Raw genomic sequence first — 20,995 nt, 5'->3', positions numbered from 1 at the left:
AGATACGGCTTTAATACTAAGTAGATTCTTGAACATAAATGTGACAGCGATATCCATTTATCTTGTAGGAGCTACAGGATATCTTCACAGCAGAAAATGTTTTCGTGTTGATCACCGGATCGCAATGTAATGTATGCTTTTGCTTAAAATTCACATTGGAGTTAAGTGTTACGGACTTAGAGACAAGGATGAATTTATAAAGTCTTATCTATTTACAACCTTTTTAAAATATCTTAAATTGATAGAACACCGGATCACATCAATAAAGTACATTTTTCATTTTCATCTTTTAATATAAAATATGTAACTGACAAAAATACAATAAGAAGGTTAATGTTAGACATTTTATAGATAATAACATCTCGATAAAGTAACAAAAAACATATAGGAACACAGTGGGGTAATGCGTTTGAACGGTTAAAACAGCAAAACAACACTTGGAGTTAAACCGATTTATTGTACTCTAAACTCCGTTCATGTTCAAATGTCCACAGGACAGTTATTATCACTATATCTTTTTCTACGACCGAACTGCTTAATACAAAAAGTAAAACTCATAACAAGAGCTGTCAGTTGACAGCGCGCTCGACTATTCTCAGTGCTTGAAAGTATAATATAAGCTATGAGTAAAACTTTAACATTACAATAAGCATATTCTAAGTCGAAAAGGGGCCATAATTCAGTCAAAATGCTTGATAGAGTTGCCTCCTCCTTTTTACAGACTGGGGTCATGATGGTAAACAAGTATGCAAAATATCAAAGCAATATCTCAATGGACTTTTAAAATATTTGGGATGGTATGGAAATTTTAACATTTATTCTAAGTCGAAAAGGGGCCATAATTCAGTCAAAATGCTTGATAGAGTTGCCTTCTCCTTTTTACAGACTGGGGTCATGATGGTCAACAAGTATGCAAAATATCAAAGCAATATCTCAATGGACTTTAAAAATATTTGGAATGGTATGCTAATTTTAACATTTATTCTAAGTCGAAAAGGGGCAATAATTCAGTCAAAATGCTTGATAGAGTTGCCTCCTCCTTTTTCAGACTGGGGTCATGATGGTAAACAAGTATGCAAAATACCAAAGCAATATCTCAATGGACTTTGAAAATATATGGGGTGGTACGCTTTTTCTAAGACCGAACTGCTTAATACAAAAAGTAAAACTCATAACAAGAGCTGTCAGTTGACAGCGCGCTCGACTATTCTCAGTGCTTGAAAGTATAATATAAGCTATGAGTAAAACTTTTAACATTACAATAAGCATATTCTAAGGCGAAAAGTGGCCATTATTCAGTCTAAACGCTTGATAGAATTGCCTCCTCCTTTTTACAGACTAGGGTCATGATGGTAAACAAGTATGCAAAATATCAAAGCAAAATCTCAATGGACTTTGAAAATATTTGGGGTGGTACGCAAACTTTAACATTTATTCTAAATCGAAAAGGGGTCATAATTCAGTCAAAATGCTTTATAGAGTTGTCTGCTCCTGTTTACAGACTAGGGTTATGATGGTAAACAAGTATGCAAAATATGAAAGCAATATCTAAATGGACTTTGAAATTATTTGGGGTGTTACATTTTTGTGACGCTCACGCTAACGCCGACGCCGGGGCGAGTAGGATAGCTCCCCCATTCTTCGATTAGTCGAGCTAAAAATACAGATCTCTGGTCAGGAAAGAACAGTGTAGAAAATATTTTTGTTTGTTGATGAATACATATTTTACAGCCATCTAATCGCCTACGTGTTTTAGCTGAGACATTGCATCGAAAGCTTAGAGGGACATAATCCATTCTCTGAGACTGCCTTAAATCAATGTGCTTCATTTACCAAAGATTAAGAGACTTAAGTGGTGTTTGCCTTAATCATTTCCAAGTTTTAATAATTAATTTACTGTAGAACATTTACCGTAATGTAGATAAAATAAATGAAGAGGAACCATGCTTACATTCTGTGTGTAGTAAATGGTTTGCAAACTAATGTATGTTTTGCTATTTATTTTCCCTCTTTACCTTAACTTACACTGGATGATTGGACTAGAAAGTAGTCGTCAACGTTATAACGTTATAGCGTTCTAATGAGTGCTCTCATGCATTGTCTTCTCAATAATTAAGTATATTCTAAAATGTTCTAAGAATATTTACGGCATACTGGTTTGTAATTAAGACATCAGTTGATGTTTTATGGAATGAATGGAAGTAAACAATGATAGTAAATGTCCGCAGAATCGATAAATCATCTTTTACAATAGACTGCAAAGGGTTTTGCATTTAAAAATGCGATAATTCAAAAGTAATTTGAAATAGAATTAGGATCTTGATTGTCACCTACTATCATGACAAGGAAACTATTCCCTTAAATTCTTGCAAACGTTAAGGTACTTTCAGGATAAAAGAAAATAAAAGGAGAACTGAAATGAAGCAAACAATTCAAAACTGAGTCATGAACCACCTTGCACTTTGCTCTTACTCTCTTTAATAATCTAATGTGCTGAAACTATCTGTAATTTTCTTCCATGTTTCGTTTTCAAAAGAATAATATAAATAAACTTCCGATTACATTTTACCATGCTTAGCACCGGATGTGCTCGATTTACCGGATTGTAAATAAGTATGAAATATGACCAGCGTAAGATATGAACTTACTGAAATGTGAGTAGAATGTATACATTTTTGTAATTTTTTTCCTATGTATTGGGAATGAGTAACCTATTGTCTGATAAATGGTGACAAATTGGTCAGTAGTTAAAAGTTAAATTTGCATGAGTTAGAAATATTAACATATTTTGCCATTTTTGCCGTAGTATATGTGTTCTTTTATCAGTAAAAAAGATAGTTAAGTAAATGATTATATAAGGAGACTAAAAATTAAATGAAATAGTCCGGAACCTAGATACCAGATTCCCCAAAAAAAGGTATTTCTAAAATAGAGGAAGTGGAAACTCCACAGGTCGCTCAACACAAAGAAAACGAAAATGTTACAGGCTCTGTTTGATTAAGCCTGTCCATGTACGGTAGTGGAAATGAATGTTATCGTCCACGCCCTCTAGTCCCGGGTTTATCAGAACTCAAAATTTACACACGTTACAAGTACCAAAAACAATTTACGAGACATCCGCAGATGTGTTCATACGGCGGTGCACACTGGACCCATTTAATGATACATGAATTGTGGTTACGGAGCCTGCATATCAAAGAAACTGCAAAAAAGACAAAATTAAAAAGCTGGCACCATATCCAAGGAGTCATTATACAATATTCAAAGCAATGAAAGCCTGAGTTTTGGAACCACAAATCGAAATGTTGGTGTTGGAAAACTAAACAGTACCACTAAGACAACATAAATATCGTGCTTAACGATCTAACAGCTCTGATTAAATGTAAGGGGAGACTTTTTGCAGCCGCCACACGGCACAAACAACGCTGCTGTGATAATAAAATGGAAACTCACAGGTCTCTCAACTTGACAAAAATGAAAATGTTGCAGGCTCGGTTTGATTGAGCTTTTTCTTATAATGGTCAAAACTACAGGGGCTATGTAACAATTCATGGCAAAGCACATTTGACGGTTTATTGTCCACATTTACAAAAAGCATGTATTATTAAACAGTAGATAAATACACGGTCGTATAAATAACATCTGGCTAAGGTATTAACGTTTGCAAATATGAACTGAATGTCCCAAGACGAATGTGTTTTTTAAATGATTATGAATGAGAACTAGTTTATTACGGTTGTCACAGTACATACACTCTTGTCATTCCATTACCATTTGTGTCATTAAACCAAACAAAAAGGAATTTAAGTCTCGCTTTCTTAAACTATTCAGAAATTATATCTATGACTAAAATATTACACTCTTAAGTTATCCAAGAATTAGCACGTAAACATAATGGAGTAGTTTTAAGCCTTACATACTAAACAAATTACAGTTGAAGTAAACTTAAAACAAGGATGAAGGATATCGTTAAAATACAAAATCTGATATAAAAGCACGCCATAAGATTTACCTTTCATATTTGATATCAATATTGTCAAACGGTTTCTTTCTTTTGACAATAAACATTTATTTATTTGTCTGACCCAACTAACTTTATACAAACATACCTTTTACTAATCCTAAATCCTTGTAGCTTTATATGTAGCAGCTACAACAGTCACAAGTTTTGTCATGTCATCACTATTAATACTATCGTATTTTTAACAAATTTTGTCCAAATAAACATGGTCTTTCATTGACTAAACATTTCACAAATATTGCATGAAATTTCAAATTTATGTACCTTTTAACTTCGAAGTCTGGAATAACTATTAATTTGTAAACAAACCCATAAGTCTGGAAACAAAATGTCATATCTTTTTCAGACTGTGAGAAAAATAGCAGGTGCCTTATTTCATATTTGCGGCAATTATAGCTATTCAAATAAGTTTTCTGCTACCGTAGGCTTATATTTAAGACCAAACATGGCGATCTTAATTAGTATTATTATTTGCTTTCAAATCTGATTAATAGCTATTCGCTGATATATGCCGTTGTACTTTTAATTTGATATTTATATAAAGACAGAAATTGACCAGGACGATGATGGTGTTTTGCAAGTAATGGAATTTATAGTCATACACGCAGAACAAAGCAAACCCGATTTCCGAAAACAGCTGTAGTATGAGCAAGTAAAATCAGAATATTTCCACAAATAATTGTCCAGTAGTCATTTTTTACTTAAGCTTCTGAACATTTATAATGTTCGGATTCGTGTCAAAGGCTATTTTTGTTTAAAATAACACAATAATTTTCATATAGTTATGTCGCAGCTTCCCGAAATATCCACATAATATTACATTAAAAACTTGGCAGTTTCTTTTAATTATTATTTGGCATAAACGTTTTATTAAATATTAACGTTCAGGCCTACAACGTCAATATATAGGTGGGAACGTTCTCGTACTTATCAAAGTATCTGAATTTATGATGACTGATGAGCGTAAACACTTAAGACGTACACAACGTATTATTTACCTGATGTTTGTCATGTAGATATATATGTTTGCGTTATCGAACGAACACTGTCCGTTTCACGCTTGGCAGCGGTACTTCTGTTTTAGATATCCTGAAAAAGAAAAGAGAAGTTTTTTTGTTGAACCGAGACAATGAGGTGAATAAATAATAGAACTGAAATTCTTTGAGGGTCAAGAAATAGGTAAAAGTATTTACATTTTATTGCAACGGTAAAATTCAGTTTTCGTTTTAGTAATTGTAATGATGACGAGACATAATTTTCAAAGGATTTTCATTACATATATTTGATTATTATTTTCTTGTATTGAATGTGACGAAAACGTTTCCAAGAACGATTTTTGTCCTGTCCATTTACTGCATATTATAAGTAAAGGAAAAGTGTTAAAACTTAATTAAAAATTGAAAGACCGATCAATCTAAAGATTTTCCGTTCAAGAATTTACATAGATTTTATCCTAAATAATATGGAATATATATCACAGCTAAACTCGAAAGACGTAGAATAAATATATAACTGGCTTGTGCTAGGTACTTTTCCACGGTATTAAAAGGCCCGGTCACACTGGCCGAACTTTGTTGGAGCGTTCCTTGAGCGGTGAAAAAATTTCATCACCGCTCGTTACCGTTCACCACCGTTTAACAGAAGTTGGCCCCCGTTAAGGCAACGCCGTATACGCTCGGCCACCGCTGATGGTCCCTCCTACCGCTCCGAAAGTTTTGAGCTGCACAAAATATTGCGAGCGGTGAGGAGCGGGCAATTTTCCGCTCCGGCAAAGTTCACCACCGCTCTAACAACGCCCAGTCAAGTTTGGCACTGCTAGACGCAAGTTCGTGGACGCTTGGGTCCGCTAGGCCAATGCAGAAATCTTGAACGCTGGACCACCGCTGCTTCGCCAGCTTTGCCCGGGCGGTGATTAAACGTTGCACAAACTTTGGTGGAGCGGTTGTAAGCATTTTACGAGCGGACACGGGATTGCTGGAAAGGTGTCGTAGTCAAAAGCGGTATGCCGCTAAACCAACTTTAAAACCCCGCCGAGCCAACGCACGCATGCGCGGAACGCCGCTCTATCAACGCTCGCGTCACCGCTAAACCAACGCTCGCTACCGCTCGCTACCGTTAAACCAACGCTAAAGCAACGCCGGCTTCAGCGGTGCACCTCTAAGGCAACGCCCGTGTTTTCGATTTTTTTCCCATTTTGTGCGCGGTGACGAGCGTTGTCTAAATTCCGCCCCCTCTCCCTACCGTTGAAGGAACGCTCCAACAAAGTTCGGGCGGTGTGACCGGGCCTTAAGGGTAAATGGGACAGTTGCCTATATGTATATAGGGCAAAATTTTTCCTACGGGCAGAATTTCTCTAAACTTTATGAACCGACTGATCAAGTTTAAAACAGGAATATGTATTAAAAATCATATTTACCCGGGGTAGATCATGAATTATCTGCTCTTGAAAGTGGGAAAATACTGAAAAAGTCGACTTTCAAGGGCAGATAATTCATCTGAGGTCCTACTTTCTAAAAGGTGTTTGATAAAGCTAAAAAAATTAACAGCCTTAAATTGTGACAAACATATACATGAACGATAAAAATATTTAATATAAAGGTCACCAGGAATTTATTTTCAGAATGTTATTTGGTATAAAGTTTAGTAAAGAGGTGTTTCGCCATTGGCTCGTTCAAGTTCTCAGAGATTTCAACAATATGTTCATTAACCGGCTTTAAGTTAAACTAATATATTTATTCTAGCTACATCTATTTTCAGTATAAAATGTCTGCAAATGAAAATCAATTTTGTGTCTCTGATCATCACTTTTAAAATGTTTTGCAAATTGCTCTTTGTCTCTTTTTGTACAAATAAAAATGTTTAATCAAATAAACTTTAAATAAACATTTGGAATAGCAGTCTTCTCCATCTGATATATTTAAAACTGTCATTGGGTCTTGAAGAACATATAGACCGAAATTATCGACATACCAAAGTATAATTAGAAAACGAAATATATGTATAAGGAAAGCAACTTCTAAATGTACTTATTAGATATACGTGAATTAACATTATCAAGGATTTAAAATCTATTTAATCAATAAGTTTCTACATTCAATATTTAGACGCTAGTTCCCGTGTCGACAGATTAAGTAAAGAAAAAACACTTTTAAAAACAGTAGTAAATAGAAAATACATGAAAATCATGCTTTTTCTTTATAAATTTTGATGGTTTTCTTACTATGATTTATAAAACTATTTGTATTTGCATGAGATTAACTTTGCGACGTTATTAAAAAGCTGAGTTCTGTAAATGAGAGAGCACAGATTTAAAAAGGTCCTGTACGGAATGATGGACATTTTTGTCGCCAAAGATAGGCGTAACGTAAAGAAACAATTAAGTTCATTATTCTGCGAACTTTTACTTGCGGATTTTATCAGTTGGACCCTCATATTGTTACGGATATAAAAAATTCTATCACACACATTTTACTGAAAATTTATTTGAAACTAGTGTTATTGTCGATTGTTCACAAAAATCACTTCCTGTTATTGTTAAAATAAACGATGCGTAACTTGGCCCTTTCTGTAAAACAGCAATAGCAAAGCATTCGTAAGATCTGTTAACTACACTTTTATTACGACCTTGGTTACATGACATTGTATGAAGCTGTCTTTGTCTCAGAGCAACATCAGGGTCAACCTTGAAAAGTCGATAAGTATATCTGTAATTTCCAACATTATGTGTATACGTGTATAAATATTTTTTACTGAGAAGACTGCTTCCTGCTATAATGGTTTTAGATTATCCTTATAAGTACAGATATTATTATCTGCTTGGAAAAGTCCATGAGTACATAATAGAATATAAAAATTGAAAATAACAAGACAATCTAAACCGCGCAGTAAATATTTTCTATCAAAACTATCAATAGCAAATGGTGTTCTACATATAACCCGTCAGAGCTAAAAATACTCATAATTTACAAAATAGTATGGTTATTGAGTGATGGGGGAGGAATTCGTTTTCTAGATGTTACTGTATTAGATATATAGGAAATGTTTTTGTCTGAATGTGTAGGCCTGATTTCAAAGTAATTTGGCAGATATTTTCTTGGATGACTATTTTGCTGGAACAAACGAGAAACGCAGTCTAGTAAAATATCAAATTACCGTAAATCAACAAGTCTGAAAACACCAACCATCTTTATAGATAATAAAATACACTTTGTCAAAAGCTTGATATTTTCAAACAAACGCGAGCTTTGATGTTACTTGGCGATGTTACCTTTCAGTTCAAAGCTTCATTCCTACCAATTTATCATATCAAATTTTAGGGTTAATTATATAAAATCTTCATTTAAAGATTTTATCATATAAGGACTCATCTTTAGCTCGACAGAAAACTTGATATCATGTTTTGATATCAACTTTATTCTTGCAAAATGATTCAGTATGTGATCAAAGATATATCTAGTGCTCCATTATCTCACACCAAGTGAATTTCAGTAATAAACATTCTGTAACGGAACCTTAAAAGAACAATTGATTCATCTACTTTGTCTTTATTGACTATTACTGTGCATGTATCTTTTTTTTCAAATGCAAGATTTAAAATGCAATATCGAGTCTGCCCAGAAAAGAAAATTACTGCTTTAATTACGCAGTCGTGTTCTAGCAGCTGCGTCCTTTACGACATGCCACAAAGTAACAAATCAACCGAAAGAAAACGACCACAAATCAATAGTTGTTGGTAAATTATCAAAAACGATTGCAGATCTGCTTAAAACTGTTTAACACTTAAGTATTTGTTTAGTACCATTGTAAAATAATTTGGTATGTTAAGTACAGTAATGATGTATTTGATTCAGTTTTTGTTTACGAATTCTTCAAAAATCTATTTATCGTCAGACTGCATGTAAACCAAAGGGGACATCGGATTTACTTGACTCGTAGAAAAAGGAAAAGAGCAAAACAAACCCGCTATTGATATTGACAGTTTGAAGGTGGAAATATTATAAAAATACTGATTTCCTAGTACGGCGGCATAAAACGTTTCCCAATATTCAGCTTATTCATAGAACAGAAACCTAAAGAAATTAGACAGTAGGTTGATTCCAATGTTTTGGAAACGTAGGTGTTTGCGTTGGTACTCAGTTTTGTATGCTTTAATGCAAAGCTGTCTATCATTTGCATTTAACCCTTTTTTTAAACATAAAAATGTTAAATCGCTCAAATTACTAAAGAATATATTAAAAATGAATACTTATACTTTAAATCAAAACAAATTTAGTCATATTCATGCAAGTTTATACAAAAAACAATTTCATAATGATTATTTTACATCGATATCAATAAGTATATGAATACTTTATGCTTATTTAACTCATGCTAGAGTCCGTCCTTGTGTCACTTTGTGTTTTTGTGTTTGGTTTAACGCCGTTTTTCAATAGTGTTTCAGTCATGTCACGGCGGGCAGTTAACCTAACCGGTTCCTGGATTCTGTACCAGCACAAACCTGTTCTCCGAAAGTAACTGCCAACTTCCCACATGAATCAGAGGTGGAGGACGAATGATTTCAGACACTGTGTCGTTTATCAAATCGTCACGGAGAACATGCGCCCCGCCCGAGGATCGAACTCACGACCCCGCGATCCGTAGACCAACGCTCTACCTACTGAGCTAAGCGGGCGGGTTGTACTTGTGTCACATGAGAAATATCAGCCGTACCCCATGTATTGCTTGAAAGCACAACATCGGCACCTAACAATAAGATCACTGTTTACCTAGTTGTAGCATAATGTTAGAAGCCACCAGTCATTTTTTCATAAAATACAAATTTTGTAAACTTATTCTTGAAATGAAGTCATATCAAGCCTTAATCCGATTTGTTTTTCAATTTCTAATGTGCAATAACCAGTGTTATAAATGAAGCAATTAGTTTGTCCCAGTGTATATTTGCTCAGCAGCAAAAAGCAATTTAATAATTAGGGATTAAATATTTAGGAATACATTACACATTGGTAATCATATGTATCAAACTACCTAGATTAAATTAGAAGTATGTTAGTGCCTATCACATTTATCCTGTTAAAACGCAACAGACCACTCGAAGGCAAGTTATGATAGGTGCCTTTGGTCCAAAATTAATAAAAAGTAGTTTTATTTAAAGTACTGTGGAGTAAACATGAATTTAACAACTGCACTGTATTCAGCTAGTCATCACGGTGAATACTCACTTCATGACGGATTTGAGCTCCAGTAACAATGTTTTTTTTAGCTACTGGATAATACTAACTGCACACTTTACATAGGAACATTCTTAAAAGGGACAAATTCAAGTAACAGGTGTGTCAGTTTCTATCTATTAGATACAATATGTATTACATAGGTTGGAGAAAACGTTTAGGTAACATTTTATTTGCAAATATACGTTAAGCATGGCGGCATGTTGAAGTTGATTGACTTACACTTTAAGTTATTGATAGTCTGTACTACACTAATTAAATGAATTAAATATTGATACAAGGGTACTAGCCGTATCAATACCTTCAGTTCAACATGATCAATTAAACTTAACCAGTCTCTACTATCAATTAAAGAAAAGGTCAATGTTTGATATAAAAAGAAAAGGATGCGAAAGAATAAACCTTTTGGCAATGGCATTAACATAGTACATTCTTGTTTCAGCTCCCGTAAGATTCTGATATTTTAAGTGAATAGAAGGTGATCACTTGGTGACTATATATTTCTGTGGACGCGCTAAACTGAAAACAAAAAAAAAGACATATATTTTAAAGAAATTATTAATTATTGGGATTGATAGTGACCCTCCACAGAAATAAGTGTCATGTCGTTCTGTGCCAATAAACGAATCAATGAAGTGGTTCGCCTACGGAAATATGTGAGTTCGCCCCCAATTTATCATACTGATGCCACTTATTTCTGTGGAGGGTCACTATCAATCCCAATAATAATAATTTCTTTAAAATGTATGAATTTTTTGTTTTCAATTTAGCGCCGTCTTTTGGCGTTATTTCTATTATTTAACGTCGTGCAGTTGACATACCCGGTGTTCCTAGATTCTTCAGCAGTACTTACCTGTTCCGCGGAAATAATTGCCACAATCTCCATATGAATCAGAAATAGAGGAAGAAATTACTTCAGTCACGATGTCTTTTATCAAGTTGTCACAGTATACGCTAATCCGAATATAGAACTCATGACCTCATGGTCCGTAGAACTGCACTCTCTCTATTGGGCGAAGCGGGCGAGCTTTGCAACATATAATTATACTTGTACCTGTGCATTGCTTGTAACTACAATCAAATCATAACAACTCTGGTATAACCTTATATGATAGATGTAAATCATGTCATACTAATATATGTATATATATACTCCGATCATGCAACTATAATTATCAATACATTAAAAATGTATGTATCATTCTAAAGTAGTTTGTTATTTACAATCAGTTTAACAGTCATATTAATGAAATGTTTTAAAACATTTGCCCTTTTAGCACTTACTTGAGTATTGTTGACATTTAAGTCTGAAACAGTACAGTTAAGGACTATATTTTTTTGCGTGTTTGTTCACGGTCATTAACTTTGATTTATCGGCTTTTTATAGAACACTTTAATTGGATGCACTGGTACCTGACAGGTACCTCATTTTCTCCTGAGAGAGATGCTTGACATGTAACGGTGAAATCAACTTATCTTGTCTCAGAGCAATATGATATCTTCCCATTAAGGTATTAGGCCCATAATAGAGTACCTCCTTTTTGAAGAGTATTCAATTCCTACCATAAGCCTACTTTTACTTCAATTTTCAGGGGGCGTAGGTTCAAATCGCACTGGGACCAAATTTCCCCCCGCCCCCCTTATTTTCCTTTTTTTCTAGTAAAGTTTTTACTTCTATCAACATTTGTTATTGATTTATTGTGCAAAAATGGAAAAAAAATGATTTGATAAGCCATTTCTTGCTGTTCAAAGTGATTTTACCTCTGAAACAGAAGGGGTAGAGTTAGACATCTTTAAAAATACTGAGTAACATATGGTAAAAGTTCTCAATTTTGCCTTCATTCTTTAGATTACATATTGTGGAAGAAATTTAGGTAGGTTTTACTTCTGCTCCAAGGTTATTTTTGAATGAAGTGAGCAAAATTCAAAATAGTCCCGCAGGATTCAACCTTAATTTTTCAATGTTGGAGTTAGAATTTTGTCTCCTTAAATCCGTTTACTCGAGGCACCCTAGCAAAAATGATATTGACAGTTTTATTTCAAGTTCTATAATTGTTTACCAATAGTTTGATGTTTCTTTCATAAAAAATAAAGGTATAATGAATTCTCTGCAAACGTTTTGGATAAAGGCCACCACTTTGAAATTTGTCTCTACTTGCGCTTGAGGAAATACCATAAATTACACAAAATTTATAAAAAACGGCACGGTAAAAGTTTTTAAAAATTTGCAACTAAGTGCGAAGCACGGTCAACTGTAAGAATATACCCAGCAAGTGCCATTTTTTAAACATTACTGTTATGGGCCTAATACTTAATAAATTCTTTGCTTTAACCATCAAACTGTCATGTAATTTCACGGCCAATGGAGTTCACATAGGAGGTATGTGTCATGTTTCCCTGAGATGATATTGCAGTGTGCTGGATTTTTCTATTTTAGTTACAACCGTAACGTTCCTTTTTACAATATCCTCAAAACGTAAATTTCTTATGGACGTTTTCATACCTTCAATTTCAGAAAGAAGAAGATTTGTAATTGAAAAAGGTGTAACGGAAGCCAAATATCAAGCTAAATGTTCATTTGATAAAGAAAAGTAATAATAATAATAATAATAATTACATATAGTTAGAGTATCCAGCCGAAATAAAAACTGTCCATTTACGTTCTGTACGTTAGTTGCTCTACAAATAAGCTCGTGTTAAACAGCTTGTCATGGTTACATTACTGCTTAGATTCAGTCATTATCCAGAGAAAGATATTTCCAAATAAACACATTCAAACAAATATGAGCCGCGCCATGGGAAAACTAACATAGTGGCTTTGCGAGCAGCATGGATCCAGACCAGCCTGCGCTAACGGTTTCTTTAATTACAATAGGCTTTGAAAGCGAACAACATGGATCCTGACCAGACTGCGCGGATGCGCAGGCTGGTCTGGATTCATGCTGGTCGCAATGCCACTATGTTGGTCTTCCCATGGCGTGGCTCATATAATGTTTTGTCAAATAACGGGTATCTAAACAAATCCTACTTCATAATTAGTGGAACTGAAAGATCACATTTTAAATACTCGGGGGTTCTGTAAAGTGTATCGACAATTCTATGATCTCAATAACCCTAAGGCAATATGATATTTTCCAGATAATTTAAGAACCAATAAATTTTGTTTGTTTTTGGTTTAGCGCCGTTTTTCAACGGTATTTCAGTTATGTGACGGCGGGTTAACCTAACCAATGTTCCTGGATTCTGTACCAGTACAAACCTGTTCTGCGCAAGTAACAACAACATTAGAAGTGCTTGGTGTACTAAATAGAAGTACACTCGTCTGCTGCATTTTATCTAACCTAAAATTTGCAGCATGTCCTGGTTCTAGAAAAGCAAATATCATATAGCATATTATTCTTTTACGTTTTTTTTTAAATCACACTTATGTTCTGAAAATTGTAACAAAATTGATGATCACAAAATGGATATTTATACTCTCTGTGGATTCCGAACATATTTGAAGTTGCTAATAAATTCCGTATTATTCATGACGGTCCTACTAACAGCCGAGCACTCTACCTCATACAGTATTCCGCTCAAGAAAAGATAATTTTAGTGCGTCACTGACCTGTAAGCCTTAAGAACCTTGAGACTTTCGAACTGACTTTGACAAACAACAATTAATATACAAAATACCAATTGATTGATTTAGAAGGTATTATTTGGAAAATGACCAAGTGGCGCTGTTATTACAGCAGTCCGGTTCCGGATCTAATAAAGTAGGTTCGAATCCGGTGCTGAAATTTGTTTATCAACATTATCCTTTCTAGTAAGTGCCATTTTTGTTTTTGCTATCAAATTTCTTCAGAATGTTTACATTGACTTAAGAAAATTTTCTTCTATTTTTATCGTAATAATAGACTAAGCCTAGTAATCTTCAATCTGCTCTCCTTCTCATCTCTGCAGGATGTATAAATATATTTTATTATTTTAGCGTACACATTATGCTCATCTGTCGAACACGTATGACCTCACTAAAATTATAGATAAACTGTGGCACATATCTCACAAGCAGGGATAAATACATAAAATTCAGTAAAAACTCCGTGTATAGTTAGTCCCATTTGGAAACATTCAAGCCTTACTTAAGCCTTGTTCAAAAGTGATTATGGACAAGACATTTTATTCCCATTAGTTGCCTTTATCCTTTTGTAGTTTTAAACTCTATGATTAATTTTCTATTATCTGTGTACGTATGTAGAAGTCTTTCTTAATATGAGGAAAAGTATTCACAAGAGGTAAGAGTACAGAGGAAATAATCAAATACTTCCAAACGGTGTTAGGTTTTTTGTATAGATACAATTGGCAAACGTCTTGAATTGAATCAAACCCTATCTGGTGGAATTGGCATACTCTCAATATTTGTGACATCGTCACCCGAATTCAGCTTAATCATAACATGTTAACGTTGTGGTGAGATGTCGTAAATATCATTCGGTTAAATAGTTGATAAAATATCAACGTTTAGTTTATTTCATTCATAAACTCAAGCAGTTGTATTTTAGACTCGGGGAAACAAACAGTAAATTCAACACATATCACTGTATGAATATACTAGCTATTACGTGTCTTCTACAATGATGTTGTACTTCGAATGATATGTTTTAAATTGGATGGAAGTGAACATAATTTGTCCGCATGTCTCCTTCAAAATTGCTTTTAATGATAGAGATAGCTAAAAAGATAAATTTATGACTTTTTGTTCTTCACTTTATTCCATTCCTATCTACCATCATAAGAAGTTATAATAAATTCCTTTTGATAGATGCAAAGTTATATGCGGCCAATATGTAAAACGTAAGATTCTGTAGTATGCAGCATTGACTGATGTTTTGAAGTTGGGTTTTAGTTCTGTCTAAGATGTAAGCTGAAAACAACTTCACCAGTTTATAGTCATCGCGTCTGACGTTGCAAAATGCTCGCGCAATTCCCGTAGCTTTACCACGCGTGAAATCTTTGCATCTACATTTACGCGGAAATATATTTCTTATACTGCAATAAACAATGCCCTCTATATGACCGCAAACTTAATTTTATTTTCCTCATCAGATCTTAATTGTATAACAGTGAGAAATATAGCAGATGCCTCCAATAAAGCTTCCGTCAATATTTGTTTTTATGAAAGATCAGAAATGACCTAAATTATATATATTTGCTATACTAATTATGACACAAGAGCTGGCCATAGAAAATGTTTATACACGTTGTTGCACTTTTAGATTCCGCAGCTATATTTTATTGGACATACATTATCTTATTATGTCTCCCATCACACGGTGATGTGGGAGACATATTGATTTAATTCCTGTCTGTGTGTCTGTCTATCTGTGCGTGTGTCTGTCTGTCACAAATTTTGTCCGCACTCTAAGTCGAACATTTCTCATCTCATCTTCACCAAACTTGAACAAAATGTGTTTGCCAATAAGTTCTCGGCCAAGTTCGATAACTAGCCAAATCGGCCAAGGCACTTCGGAATTATGGCCCTTGGAACTTGTTTTTGATAATCAAAGCACTGAAAGTCTGATAAAGCAGTTGAAGTATTGGTGCATGGTTGACTCATATACTACTATTCAGATGATTAGGCAGTTGTGGGAGACGTGGGCTTTTCTCAAAAGCAGCTCTAGTTTTTTATATAAGTTTCCAAAAAGCTAATGTTTCATGAACTTTTGAAATAAAATATGTTTAAACTAACCGCAATGAGAAAAAAAAGTTTTAAGTTTCTTTTTGTTTCATAGTTATCTTTGTCAAATGAATGGATAATGCAAACATTGAAATAAGTGAAAATGATAAAATATATCAGCCAATATTTTTCTATTTTTGTCAGTGTTTGCTTTATATGACAGATCTTCTGCATGAAACAAACACACACATAAATACCATGACGTTTTCTACTCATATTGTTATCTTCTGGGTTGCTGCTTACTTGACATGAACTTTACACATTTCATATAAGCCCTTACTTAAACGTTCTCTTATAATATGATCAAATAAAAAAAGCAATAGTTTTTGTATTTTCGGCTTTGTCCATACTTGGAACGTAATAAATAACTATGTAAAGAAACGTTCCTCAATTAACATATTATATGTACATTCAGTAAAACTCAAAGATAAATCGAAGAAAAAATGTTGTCAAATTAGAACAATGCTTGCGACAGTTGCGATTATTTAAAATAAACAGGCAAAATTAATGTGACTCGAAACATTTTAATGATCAAATTGCAATATTTTGCTATTTGTTACACATTTGAAAGTAAATATTGTAAAGAAGTTTCTTACATTTATACATTGTCTATTTCAAGAATTTGTCAAGACAATTTGCATTGCATTATCTAACAAAATCAGCAATTATGTAGCTACGCTATTTCAGATAAAATTCTGCAACCATTTCTCTCAATGTAACAATTGAAAGTGAATAGTTTGCACATTTTTCTTCGTTTCTTTTTATTCCCAAAGGATTGTCAGATGCAAATAGAGAGACTTAATCAAACAGAAGTTTAGAGAAGGTTTAGAAGGTCCATTCCATATTTTAGATAATGAATTATATGTCCCTTTGAATCATGGAGTACCATTCAATTTCAAAATTATAATAGAATTCTTTCTAAGTGGATGCTAAAGAGCGTGATTGGTATTGCACATTTTATTACCTCTTGTGAACAGACCAAGTCAAACAGAGTCTGATACTACTTTGCTCTGCATCCAAAGGTCCTTCAAACATATTCTATTTTCTTATCCGAAACATGTAAAACATTTGATGGATGCTGAAAAATGAATAAAGGTATCATCAGTTTGATGATCATGAGCATACTAAAGTAACAAGAAGACAAACGTGATTCATAAACTCACAATTGCCTTCACCGGTAAGCAAAACGTTGGTTGTAACTATAAATGTCATACAGCTGCACAGTAATTATTTACTACCTATGAATATGATTTTATTGTAATGACTAATTTTCTATTTTAAATATTTAAACTCTAGTTTCCATCTGTATATATTTAGCATCTAACACGATTCGATTACTCTGTCAGTTTAACGAAGAAGAATGTCAAGCTTTGAATATTTTGCGATTATACACAAATAAAAATACACGGACCAGTGATGAAATAGATGACGTGCATTTTGGCATCCAATAACCACATGAAGTCTTGTTCATTACTGCTAGAATGTATTATGTTGTAAGAATGAAAATAAACAAGGTATTGTATGGTTCATTGTCTTATTTATCATGGTTCATCGTCCAGATACTTAAATACTTAGAAACTTTCAATTCTACGTATATGAAATGTACGGTATGTCAATAAACAATCCTTGACTACTGAACAAACAAAAAAATACCACATTAAAAGACAAACTAATCATGCATTTGCATTATTTGCTGTTTTATGAAAATTGTATTTGAATGCGATCTTGCAAAACTTTGGGTAAGATTTAGAACTGAATAAAGTTTAATGTAAAACGGATGTCTGTGCTTAGCGAATGTATATATGAAGAGAAAATAATAAATGACGAGAGTCATATTGTGTACATTTCTATTTGCTGACATACCAAATAACCTCACATTATTGTGAAGAGGGTTATGTACTTAACAACAAGAGGGCCATGATGGCCCTATATCGCTCACCTTGTTAAATGGTTGCTATGAAGATTTGCATTTAAGCTTGACCCCGGGGTCATGATTTGAACAAACTTTGTAGAGATCCACTAGGCAATGCTACACACCAAATATCTAAGCTCTAGTCCTTCTAGTTTATTTCTAGACAATTTTTGGAAGATTTTCCTGTGTACAATCAAGTAACCCCTGGGGCGGGGCCAATTTGAAGCCGAGTGTGATGATTTGAACAAATTTTGTAGAGGTCCTCTAGGCAATGCTACATGACAAATATCTAAGCTCTAAACCTTCTGGTTTATTTTTAGAAATTTTTTGAAGATTTTCCGATGTACAATTAAGTTACCGCTGGGCGGGGTCAATTTTACCTCGAGGGTTATGATTTGAACAAAGTTTGTAGAAGTCTACTAGGCAATGTTACATATCAAATATCTAAGATCTAGGCCTTCTGATTTATTTTTAGCAAATATATGAAGATTTCCCTTTGTACAATCAAGTAACCCCTGGGGCTGAGTCAATCTGACCCTGGAGGGTCAAGATTTGAACATATTTTGTAGAGGTCTACTAGGCAATGCTACATGTCAAATATCTAAGCTCTAGGCCTTCTGGTTTATTTTTAGAAAATTTTGAAGATTTTTCTATGTACAATCAAGTAACCTCATGGGGCGGGGTCAATTTGACCCCGGGGGTCATGATTTGAACAAATTTTGTAGAAGTCTACTAGGCAATGCTACATGTCACATATCTAAGATCTATGCCTTCTGGTTTATTTTTAGAAATTTTTGAAAGATTTTCCTATGTAAAATCAAGTGACCCCTGGGGCGGGGTCAATTTTGACCCCGGGGGTCATAATTTGAACAAATTTTGTAGAGGTCCACAAGGTTATGCTACATGTTAAATATCTAAGCTCTATGCCTTCTGGTTTATTTTTAAATTAGTAAATTTTTGAAGATTTTCCTATGTAAAATCAAGTGACCCCTGGGGCGGGGTCAATTTTGACCCGGGAGTCATGATTTGAACAAATATGGTAGAGGTCCGCTAGGCAATGTTTCACACCAAATATCTAAGCTCTAGGTCTTCTGGTTTTTGAGAAAAAGATTTTTAAAGTTTTTCCTTTCGGTTGGCAACCAGAGTTCTGCATGGAATTCAATTCTTTGAATAATTTTTGTAGAGCTTCACCCAAGGAACATTCCTGTGAAGTTTGGATGAAATTGGCTTAGCGGTTTATGAGATGTCGTTTAAAGTAAAAGTTTACGGACGACGGACGGTGAGTGATCACAACAGCTCACCCTGAGCCTTTGGCTCAGGTGAGCTAAAAAGCAGAACTGATTGTTTTAAAGGCGCTACGCTGCAACTGATACACTTTAAACAAAGTTAAATGTAACATACTGTTAAATGGTATGTCATTTAGTCAGTCGCATACTGTCGGCCGAACGTAAATTTACAAACTTATATAACAGAATATATCAGATTGAAAATATCCAAATGACAGCTTTTGAATGAAATGTATTTCTGGTATTTTCAAGAAACACTGGAAATAGGTATTTTCTATGAAATACTTCCTATATCCTTAGGACGGCCAGCACATTTTTATACAATCTCGCCAGGGATACGTAGGTCCTTGACAACAAAGAAAATGACCGTCAGGTGACCTTCAGCTTTTCCCGGAAGTAAAGAAAATGAAAGGGCACAGGCTAAACTTGAAAACGAAAGTCGCATTTGTATAGGTCAATAATTTGCTAATGAGGAGCCAATTCTCAGAACTTTATAACGATTTGAGAATACCTGGGCTTTTGCACAACATGTTAGTTTTTCATCTATGAAAACATATATGCCCTCGGAATAAACTGTCAGTAAATGTCTCGGATGTCAGATATTTCCGTATTCAATTTAAACGTATTTCTGCAGACCTAGACATTTCAGAAATATGTTTAAAATGAATTTCATGTGACAAATGTTGATTCTACGGAAGCGTGAAAGGGCCATCAGACGCTAATACGTTTTATTACGTTACGGCCGCGGAAAGGATACAGAAAGTGAGATTCATTTCTTTCAATGCAACCTATTAATTACTGAGTAAGAGATCGATAGCATTACTCTCTATAGGAAACATTGGATATAGTGACAGTAGGATCCCGATTATACTGGCATCCGTTTGGGATTTGAGAACTGATACATTTCCAATTGATTCATTGCTATTAATCTCATTCATTGCCTATGCATCGTAAACGAAGATGTGTGAGTCAGTTGCACATTTAATAGCACTATGTTTACATAGATTTAACGCGATTATGATATTAAGAAGAATATATTATTAGAAGAATTAGCAAAACTTAAATATCCCAAAGTAAAAAAAACGGGTATTTATTTGCTGAGTTGACTAAGTTCGGAGCGCTTGTATGTTAAGCTTTTGAAGTCATTTTTTTTCCCTTCATTATTTGCTCCCCCTTTATGACCTTTAAAAATTAAAGATATTTGTTTAACTTCAATACCAGTACACACATATTGAAAGAAATACAGACTTAACATGCAAAAGTCTTATCATGACGCATTCACAATTTGTTAACATATATTTTCACCTCATTGAAAAAAGAGAAAAATCCATACGAGTGCAGAAAACACGACCTGAATACGTGAACGTCCTTCCCATATTAGTCTCAACATTCTTAAAAAATTGATATTTTAGAAACTAAAATAGACTTGACTATATGAATTTAACGAGAATATCACGAACATGACATTTACTTTCCAGAAATAATATCTTTGTTTATTTGTATGACTAGACAGTCTGTTTAAAATCAAGATGATATATCAGCTTCTACAAATTTGTTTTTCTACAAAAATATTTTTGTCTGTATTTAAACATACAAGAATTTTGTTTGTTTTGGGTTTAACGCCGTTTTTCAACAGTATTTCAGTCATATAGCGCCGGGTAACATACAAGAATAGTCCATCTAATATCATCATATGTTTTCTGTATTTTGAATGGGTGTATTAAATGGTTTAGTTCGTAGACACTTGTATAGTGTAATACAAATACTGATTATTGTGGATTGTTGTTTCATGTACACATAAAGACGGTGTAGGTGTATGCGATACCA

At 34.0% G+C, this 20,995-nt stretch overlaps 1 protein-coding gene across 1 annotated transcript in view; it reads right to left on the bottom strand.

The window, feature by feature from the left end:
* LOC123524998 (uncharacterized) overlaps nt 1-20,995 on the bottom strand; it is a 196,421-nt gene that overhangs the window by 49,634 nt on the left and 125,792 nt on the right. Inside the window, exon 4 of the mRNA XM_045303668.2 lies at nt 5,020-5,110. The gene's annotated coding sequence lies outside the window, so the exon portion shown is untranslated. The remainder of the gene's footprint in view (nt 1-5,019; nt 5,111-20,995) is intronic.

The sequence above is a fragment of the Mercenaria mercenaria genome, chromosome 3, assembly GCF_021730395.1.
Source record: "Mercenaria mercenaria strain notata chromosome 3, MADL_Memer_1, whole genome shotgun sequence".
Lineage (NCBI taxonomy): Eukaryota > Metazoa > Mollusca > Bivalvia > Venerida > Veneridae > Mercenaria > Mercenaria mercenaria.
Note: the sequence above shows the minus strand (reverse complement) of the source record. Positions and strands in the feature narration are given on the sequence as shown.